The 10,000-nt window shown below is 44.2% G+C and overlaps 2 protein-coding genes and 1 long non-coding RNA gene across 3 annotated transcripts in view; all 3 read left to right on the forward strand.

Annotated features, from left to right (window-relative positions):
- LOC138060579 (uncharacterized) overlaps positions 1-3,262 on the forward strand; it is a 3,993-nt gene extending 731 nt beyond the window's left edge. Inside the window, exon 2 of the long non-coding RNA XR_011134384.1 lies at positions 3,107-3,262. This is a non-coding gene — a long non-coding RNA (uncharacterized lncRNA). The remainder of the gene's footprint in view (positions 1-3,106) is intronic.
- The window catches only part of LOC138060576 (transient receptor potential protein-like), a 209,190-nt gene that overhangs the window by 42,347 nt on the left and 156,843 nt on the right, over positions 1-10,000 (forward strand). The gene's annotated exons all lie outside the window — the stretch shown is intronic.
- The window catches only part of LOC138060578 (uncharacterized), a 91,660-nt gene that overhangs the window by 5,458 nt on the left and 76,202 nt on the right, over positions 1-10,000 (forward strand). The window lies entirely within an intron of this gene.

Raw genomic sequence — 10,000 nt, forward strand, 5'->3', positions numbered from 1 at the left:
CAGGACGAAAGTTTTTCTGTTGGGAAACAGAAGTGACAGCCAAATTCTTCTATTACAAAAACAACTATTAAAATTTAAAAAAAAAAAAATTAAGTTAAATAATAAAAAGTGACCGTTTTACAGAGAGAGGATCTAGAACCTTAGCATTTTTAGGGGAATCAGTCTCTCGTTCAAAATATGCAATCATAGTTGTAAAACTGGAACTGTTATCGCTGAAACATGAAGGCAAATCTTGAATTCATGCACGAATCCGTTTGTCAAACTCTATTCGGATTCTAATTTGCATGGAAGCTGACATTTTTTAAGTTTTCATCAATTTGTGTTCATATTTCCTGGGCTCCTTTTTTACAGGTTCTGAGGATATGTCACGTTCTCAACCTTTTCCCCGCACAATCTGCACTTGTCCGACTCCACTGGGTGGTAGATATTCTTTCTGACAGAGTTCGCGTTCAGGCTTGGGGCCCATTTCTCGAACGTCCGGAAAACTTTTCGGGCCCGAAAAGCCATTTGTGAACCTGCCAAACGCTTGTTCAGAAACGCTGATCTTTTAACATGTTTTCAAGGCAACAAAATGCAAACTGATTGTAAAGTTTGACTACTCAAATCCTCTCCGTTCTTGAGATACAGAGGGAACTGTGACTCCCGAAAATGGCTCGTTAAGTTTCGGGACTTTCGAGAAACGGGCCCTCGGTCCTGAGCAGCCACTTTCAGTTTAATGCTCCAGGTCGCCCCTCGGCAACCAATCCCAGCTCTCTGCCTTCAGCATCTTGGTGTCGTTTTTGAACTTCTCATGCAGTGGCATAGCTTCCCTCAAAGCAACTTTCTCCTAAGTTATCCTTTCGTTGTACTCCTCTTTCCCTTTGACGTTTTCCTTCCCCAGGTTGTTGACGGTTGTCTACTGGAAAGATACTCTACCACTTTATTCCAACCCACAATTGCTGCACCATATCTGACGACCAGGACAGCCCAGGGATTGATGGCCATAATCAAGTTGCGGCTCTTGAGTTTAGATTTCAACAACATGTGTGTTCATGTATGACTCCCTTACAGATTCTTTCATTTGTTCATCGAGAATAGAGTCAAGTTCAAGAACTCCCAGATATTTGTATCCAGTTTCTTCTGATTCATTTATAGACTCCCCTGATGGTAGTTTAATCCCGCGACTCTCCTTGCGCACGCGTCGCTGCAAAGACAGCACAGGACACTTATTAATTCCAAATCCCTATATCTTTATAAGAAAGACAAGCAACAAAGAATCAATCTGTGTTTCGTTCTTTGCAGTTGATGTTTGACGGTAGGCCCCACTTTTTCAAAGGAATATCCAGTACCAGTTTCTTGTAACACCATCGACAGTGGTATTAAGATCATGACAAAGAGAAAAAGTGAGAAAAAGTCACCTTAGAATATCCCTCTCTTAATAGAGGCAGAGGCCATATGTTGGTTATTGCCATACAGGTTGATGTTCCACAATGGCATGCTACATGAAACTGATGACATGAATAATGATGTGGGCAACACCAAACGTGCTCAGGCACTTTTAAAGTGCCCAAGAGTGTGAAACCATATCGTATGCATTTATAAAAAACCAACCGAATCCATGCATACGTTCGTGTGCCGCCTTTTTCACGTTCGTAGCGCTGCTTTATCAACCGCGAGATGTTCTTTGGTTTCCTCTAGAACCTTTGCGGCATCGTGTCTGCTGTTCAGATAGCAACATTTTCGTAGAAAGGTGCAAATAAACCTGCTCAGCAAATATCGTCCTCTAAAAGCTTCCACAGGAGATTTAAGCATGCGATTGGCCAATAGTTACCAACAACTGGACCCTTAGTCTATCTTTCATTGTCAAGGTCGTTCCGCCTTCTACCACCCAGTCCGGCACACTGCCAGATCCGACACACTCATTAAGATGTTTTCCGATTCGCGCATGCACATTCATAGAGTGTTTCAGCCAGAACCCTTGTATCCCGTCTGGCCTAGGGGCCTTCCAGTTAGGCAGAGTCTTCAACTGGTCCTCAACATCCTACTTTGTGACGGTAATGTCTTCTAGCTTTCGCACTTTTCCCTACAACTTTCTTTCAACATTATTTAATAACTGCTCTACCATCATCATGCTGAATTGCAACGCCCCAGAGGTCTTACCAGAATTTCGCTGTCTCGTCAGCCTTCTGTGGGATCGTCTCAACAGTCTCACCTGCAAGATTTCGGAAGACGGAACTACTTTGGTTCTTTGTGAACAGTAGCTTTCGTTCAAACTGTTATTGCCTGTTCGAATACCGCTTGACTCGATTCTTCTCAGCAAGTTCCATTGTTGCTTTGGGTCTCTTCGTCATGATCTCATACGTCTTGTCTATTCTTTTGTTGTCACTCTCTTTCGCCTCCCTCCACTTGCCACGGTACCAAGCATCGACTTTACTTAGATGATAATTATTGTACAATCGCACAAAGCGCTAGCACAAAGTGACACAGGCAAGCACAGAGCCTCAAATCCTGAAAACCTGGGGTCAAGTTCGCCGTCGTCTCATAAAGTCGCGTAGTTCCATTGTCAAGTTGAAAAAGTTTTCGATTTTGTTGCATTGGTGGTTGTTCTTGCGTTCGTCGGCTTACACGGTTGACTCAGCGAAGCAAGCACAAGCTCAAGCATAAGAGAGATAACAACAGCCCTATATTCCTGTCACAGCGTGTTCACAGACCAATCTATTTTTAGATTGAATTTCCCGCGAATGAGACTCCCGCAGGAGCCCCGATGACCAATCACGGGAAAGTAGCTTGACGCCATTGCGTCACCAAACCGTAAGTGTATTTGTTTCTTGCGGTAAAGGTAGTCCAAAAATAGATCGGTTTGTAAAAATGCCGCATGACATGCGCTTAGTGTGGGAGTTGTGTGCTCCTCCTATTCATGGGCTGCCGCTTATGCTTATGCTTGAGTTTGTGTTTGCAAGGCACCGGTTCACAAGTTTTCTTGTGCTTACGCTAGTGCTTATGCTTGTGTCAGTATATGTAAACCTGTCTTTAATTAATTCATTATAATTTAGGCGTTCTTTCAAGCGTAAGAGTGGAGGTTCCCTAAAATAAATCTGTTCAAGTTTTTCTTTCTTTTTTTTTTCAGGACAATTCTCGAATGGAGTGGGCATTTAAAAAAGCTGCTAGAATGCAGACATATATTAATCACGATCCCATACCTGTCCCTTTTAACATCATATCTACATTTCTAAAGTTATTTCCGTGTTTGTGGAAGAAGAAAAAACAAGAAGACGAAGAATCGGTGAGTTCATATTTGTAGTAATGCAACTCAACATTGCGTTTATTTTGGCGCTATTAGCAGGATAGGTTTTGGTGTTAGGGCGACCTCTTTGTTACATATTGCTGAGCTACCGGTAAGTAGTGTAACGGGATGTCTCTGACACAATACATATATATCCAGGCACCAGGCCCCAGTTGTATGGATAACACTACCCACCGGATAAATCACTATCCATTGGATAGCGCAATTGGTTTCGCTATGACTTATCCACTGGATAGTGATTTATCCGGCGGATAGCGCTATCCATCGTTTGAACAACTGGGGCCAGGCCGATGTAATGAGATAAAGGCCGAGTATCTACTCGGCTCTTTTGATTCGTGGAAAGTGAGCTTACACAGTTGTTATTTAATATAATATTATGAGCTTTTAAAGGGACCGTTATTGTATCACGTTGTTTTATAGCAGGACATTTCGTTTGATGACCAATTTTTTTTTAATGTGTCATATATCATAATCATATATCTTTATATAATATATCTTTATTTACCCTCGGATTTTTAGAGTAGCTTGGTGTAGCTAATATCTGGTCTGGTGTAGGTAATATCTCCGAGCATTTACCCTGCCAACCATGATACACCACATTCTACTGCACGTGCACATACCAATTCACGTGCGTCGGCCAATTTAAAGTGTGCGATTTTATTGTGCTTGTCAAATAATCCTTGCTAATAACACAATCCCATATTAGCGTCAGTGCCCTTTGTTATTCTTTTGAAACACCCAGCCTCACTAAATATTGCTTTAATTAATGTTCAGGAGAAAAGAGTACGGCACGAAATAATGAGAGACTTCAAGCGTCAGTACAGGCAGCGATATGGCGCTTCGTTCCCTCTCACAGGTAATGCCTGGTTTCCACATGATCGCTGCAATCGCCGAAAAACGTCTTCAGCGGCCGCAGCGATCATACAGTAACGCCTTGGTCTTCCACTGCAGCTATTGTACTGACCACGATCGTTGAAATCACACGTTGAGACCCGCAGACAAAACCGAGCGTTGCAATTCTCCCCTACCCCACCTTAGTGAGTGACAACATCCGATCAATGAGCAATATGAATAATAGATTCTTAGAGGATTGTCTACTCAATATATTTTTTTTCTGTGTAAAGGCCAGCGGGGAGAAAAATCAAAGTAAAATATACCAGACCCGCAAAAGCGTATTGGCTCTAAAACGTCATATCATTCTAAGAATACAGAAGAAAATGACCCTCAAGTAATAACAGAAACAAGTTCTCGTTCTGATACTGATGATATTCGACTTCCTTTAAAAGCTCGATAAAAAAAGCTGGCCAATCGAAAGCCACAATTCAACAGGAGCGCAATTTCGAAACAAAAATATACGACCAAGTTACATCAAGGTTCATAATGGGCCTTTAAACAAACTGCCATCATCATACCTATGATCTTAAAGGGAAATGTGCGAGTGTATTTGTTTAATTAACTTCCTTCAGGAGCACTCCAACAGGTGGCAGAGGAGACAAACAACACTGGAAGCATGGTTGTTCAATTCCTTCACAAAACCTTCACAAGCGATAAAGCTCTCCTGCCTACTGGGTCAGAGGTATGAATAGATTCAAATCAATGTCGTTTGTATTTCACATCCGCAGTTCATATATGATTCACTTCATATACCATTTCATCATTGGTAGAAAAATAGTTGTCATATAGGTTTCACCTTTGCCATAGCTACATTAGGAGAAGTACGTATCCACCATTTTGAGGCCGCGGTATGAATCAGTACATTCAATCAGTAAAAGCAACCCATTAAATTTTGGGCCCAAAAGGAGCCCATTTCTTTCTCCTCCGCGAACATCAGTGTAAAAGCCACATGCTGCCGTGAACAAGCATTGCGGCAAACATCACAAGAATGTCCTCTGCTTCTCGTTTCCGTACGATGTTTAATGTTTTAATGCTTTTATAGGAGTGCCCTTCGGAGGGTAATGTAGAGGTATCAACGTGTTCTGTATAATCCTAGACATGAAAAGTTCAATGTCTCGGCTTATGGCGAATCATTTTATAAGTATGCTCGTGCTTGTCCTAAGTTGCTAATTTGTAAGAGAACGCTGATCAACTCATGGGTTTGACCAGCACTCTATTTGAGGCACTCGTTTATTGTCATTTGCATTTTGCTTAAAATCGACGAGTGGTTTCCCCAATTAGCTGGTGGGGCATTGAAGGGGAATAGAAGGGGGGAGGGGAGGGGGTGGGTTACGTGATTTAGACGTGGGGCATGAATTTGCTGCTGTTCTAGTGAGGTGTTACAACAAGGTTTGTCTAAAGCTGAAGATCAGTGATAAAAATGTACAACAAAAATCAAGCTATTGTTGCCTCCACAGGCAGCCCAATCGTAGCATGCAACATCCAAGTTCATGACACTATTATAACTGCACCGGCAGGCACTGCCTGCTGGAATGTGTTCTGTTTATTATGCCCGCGCATGTCTCTGCCTCGTTTCGTGTTGTTGACGGCCATCGTTACTTTAGGCCGTATTAAAGCTGCTATAGTTCACGTCGTTGTGACATTCTCGTCTCCTTAACACTGGCGTGGTGGCAGCGTTGACTAACCTACGTCCCCAAGAGTCAGAAAGCCCAAAAGCCCGAGAGTCCAAGAGTAGTCTCGCTTTTGAATAATTCCAAGCATCAACGAGTCAATCGATCCTGTGGTTTGAGTGAACTCGGAGCAGCACACCATCTAATCTAAAGGAAAGTTGAATGAATGAATTCAAACAGAGCTCCAAAACAATGGTCCCTCACGGAAAACGAATCTATGACAACATTCGAAGCATGGAGACAGGCTTCAGTATTCCCTCTCCCTGGACCCCAATTTCGCCCCCTTTTTAGCAGACAATTTTTCATGGCTGAAAAACGTCATCCACTGCACCCCAGAGTGGACTTACTTCTGATGGAGAAGACGTCCCGGCCTCTAGTCGACGTGCCGCTAATCAGAAGAACGTACACCTGGAACTCATGTTGGGTCAGATAGCAAATTTTGGCCCCGTCATTTCACGTAATAACAGCGTGAAAATTTCCACATCCGTGAAGTCCATTTGTCAAGCATTAAGGGCTCACTATGGCTTCCAGTCTACTGGTGCCCATTTTTGCGATTAATTTTTCTAGCATTAAGCTCGATGTTGATGAACACCCAGAAGATTTATTTCAGCCTTTAATGTCCTTCATCGAAGATGAAGCAACATAACCCACCACGGTGACACCATTACAGCCGCTGAAGACCTGAGCCCAAACTCGAAAATCTAGTGGTCTTAACATGGTTAAGGCTCATACACACCGCTCTCCCTAATGTCGTAAAGAATCGTTAAGGCACAGAGTTAAGTTCAAGGACACTGGCGTCTTTGACACCAGAAACTTCTAAGGCTTCAGACTCCCCCTCGAAGAGATTCGCTCTACCGTACCGCTGACACTAAATTCCTACGTACCACCTCCGTAAGGTTCAGACATTTACCTCCTCGCCCTTTTTGCAAACCGGCTCCACAGCCATGGGCTTCCAACAAGCGACCAAAGTCCTGTCCGTTATGTAAACAAGCAGGGCGTAATTACCAGCCCTTCCTAAGCGCTTGCTCCTATTTACCTCCGGAGGACCGTACATATCTCTCTCGTTCTTGCCCAACTTCTACGCTTGATGATGAGGAGCCTGGATACGCCGAGTATACACCCTCACCTTTCCTCGACGAAGACGACCACCCCCATGCACTTCTTCCCGTACAGTTTCACGTCGCGTCAGTACTTAACAGTTGCCCCACTTTAAGGATTTCGATAAGCATCATCCACTTAGACTCACCCTTGACACATGCGCAGAGACTACTTTGATCAAATCATCCGTGGCCTATTCTATCGGTGCTCCCATTAAAAAGTATTTCCCGGAGGCCGACGGCGTGACTCCCTTAGCGGTAGCAGGCGAAACTCGCCTCATCTTAGCCCCTGCAGAAAAACAACTCGCTCTTGACACCATCGTTGTGGACGACCCAGACGTAGACATTCTAGCAGGCACACCCTTCCTGATTACCAATGACATCACTGTCTGCCCTGCAAAGTGCCAAGTACGTATTCAGGACTCTAAAATCATACATTACGAACTTACAGATGATACAACCTCCGGTTCCCATGCTGTGCGGCATGCCCAAATTTTCACCGTACGCACTTCTTCTTTCGACGTGAACGGCGCCATTTCCCGCGTGACATCCGCCTGCCACACCTGTACCTCCCTTCTGTCGCTTCCCTCCTCTTTGGTCTCTCAATCTTTTGATGAACCCCCTGAAGTCGTGGGAGTCTCCTATGCCACTAACGTCGTCAAGCGTCATCTTCACTCGATCCTAGTTCTTCGAGAATGCACCACACCCTTCACCGCTTCATGTTTGATACCAGGCGAGCGACATGACACCCTCCACGACGCCCTCACACGACTAATCATTGATCTACACCCTCTTGATGATCCTAGAGCGATTGTATGCGTTGATCCTGCTCCCGGCTTTATGTCCATGAGTACAAATGACTCAATTAAGCATTTAAACGTCACAATCGAGGTCGGACGTGTAAGAACAAACAAGAACAAGAACAAGAACAAGAATCCCTGTCGCGGAGAAGGCTGTACGCTAACTTGAAGAAAAACTCATTCGCCAAGAACCAGGAGAACGTCCGGTTAGTAAAGTTGGCCTCGCCATCGCCCTCGCCCTCGCTCTCGCCATCGCATGCCTTAACTCCCGTCTTCGATTTTCCGGCTTATCGTCTCGCGAATTGTGGACTCGACGGAACCAGTTCACCTACGAGCAGTTGCCATTGTTCGATTCTCAATTTATACTCGCCAATCATGAACAGCGTTCCTCTAACCACTCCTTCAACGCGAAATCCAACAACCTCCGCCGCGAACTTGTCCCAAATTCACCACCACTCTAAGTTGGAGATCTTGTCCACCTCGTCTCAGTCAAGAACCAGTCACACGCTCGTGACCGCTATATTGTCCCCCTGTCCCCCCTGGTGTTTCGTAAAGAAGTTTTGTGGCTCCCAACTTAGAGCCACTTCCTACAAAGTCAGGTTTTCTGAGTGCTACCCTGTGCCTCCCTCCGTTGTAGTGTCCAACCACCCACGCCCTCCAGCTTACCAAGACAAGGACGAGGAGCCTCTACCTGTAACCCCTGCAGCACCCTCTACCCCTGTACCGCCAAGGTTACCCCCTGCGCCACCAGAGCTTACCACCGTGCCTTCTGACGATAAGCAATTCTCTTCCTTGGCCAGTGCTGATACACCGCTTGATGTCTCCTCCCATACCCTGTCTCCCGCCTTCGTCCCTGAGGAGCCGTGCACCAGTGTTGCTACTACTGACCAAATTGTGTTTTCTCACTATGGTCATCTCCGGAACCTCTTGGCCCAAGACCTCAAAGACAGCGCAGACCTCCTTCGTACTTCAATGATTATGTTAGATTTTAGGAAGAAGCGGTTGCGCCAGCAGGCAGTGCCTGCGACAATTTGTTTTGTTGATGCGCGCGCATGTCTCTGCCTCCTGTTGTGTTGAAGACGGCCATATTTACTTTGGGCTGTGTTAAAGCTGCTATAATTAACGTCGTTGTGACATTCTCGTCTCCTTAACACTGGGGCTGAGCCCTCCTTGGATACCACGATGTGTAAATAGCCAGCAAGGCGAGTAGCATCTGGGTGGCTATGACCAATTTTGTATTTAGCAAGGGCGAATGGAATAATCTTTTTATAAAATTCTTAACCTTTCCGTTCATTTTTTTTTGACAAAACTTGGCCTTCCGCTGAACATTTTTAAGCTAAAGCGCCATTTGGCGGACTCATTTTCCATGTAAGATCAAACGTACGTACAATGGCTGATAACCGTTAACTCTACTCAGGAAAAAAGGCCGATTGAATGGGGTGACAAGAAACAGTGAAGTGAAGGTACGAATGTCATAGTTGGTAAGAATATCTATATTTCCGCCGCTATTCCGCTCGTTAGAAAAATATTGCTTTCAACGGTAATTCCTTCACAGAACTCGAATGTCACATGTTACGATTTGGCTGCCAGTTGTTCACCATTATATATGATTTTTCTTTAATTTTGACGAATTGTCGATTTGACATTTTATTCATTCAAGATTGATAAATCGGTGCCATCTTCGCTGCTTTCGAGCCCTCACTATCGCATTATTCGCAGAGATATAAAACATGGAGCTGGGGGACTGCTTGCTTACATTCATACTTCAGTAATCTCTCGCCGACAATTCATAATTGAACCCGAGAATATTCAATCGATCCGTCTAAGCGTCAAAGGGACGGCTAACTCGTGGTTCTATGTGTGTGCTTGTTATCGATCTCCTAACAAATGCAAAGTGTCTGACATCATTTCTGCCTGTGGTATTATGACAGATAAAATGTTAACATCAAGGAGTGAGATTGTTTTGCTTGGGGATATGAATATTGATATGCTACACACTATCCATGATAATAATTTGCATACTGAGACAAATCCCCTAGTTGATTTCTGTGATCGATATTGTCTCACGAACACAATAAAGAAACCCACAAGAGTGACTAAATCTAGTAAGACTTTGATTGATGTTATCTTGGTCAACCGACCTGAGCGCTGGGCAACTAGTGGTACCTTACATCTTGGCATGAGTGATCACGATCTTGTTTACATCACTAGAAAGCAAAGACTACCCAGATCTACAGTTAAAGCAATTGAGTCAAG

This window comes from Montipora capricornis, chromosome 8 (genome assembly GCF_036669925.1).
Source record: "Montipora capricornis isolate CH-2021 chromosome 8, ASM3666992v2, whole genome shotgun sequence".
Taxonomy (NCBI): domain Eukaryota; kingdom Metazoa; phylum Cnidaria; class Anthozoa; order Scleractinia; family Acroporidae; genus Montipora; species Montipora capricornis.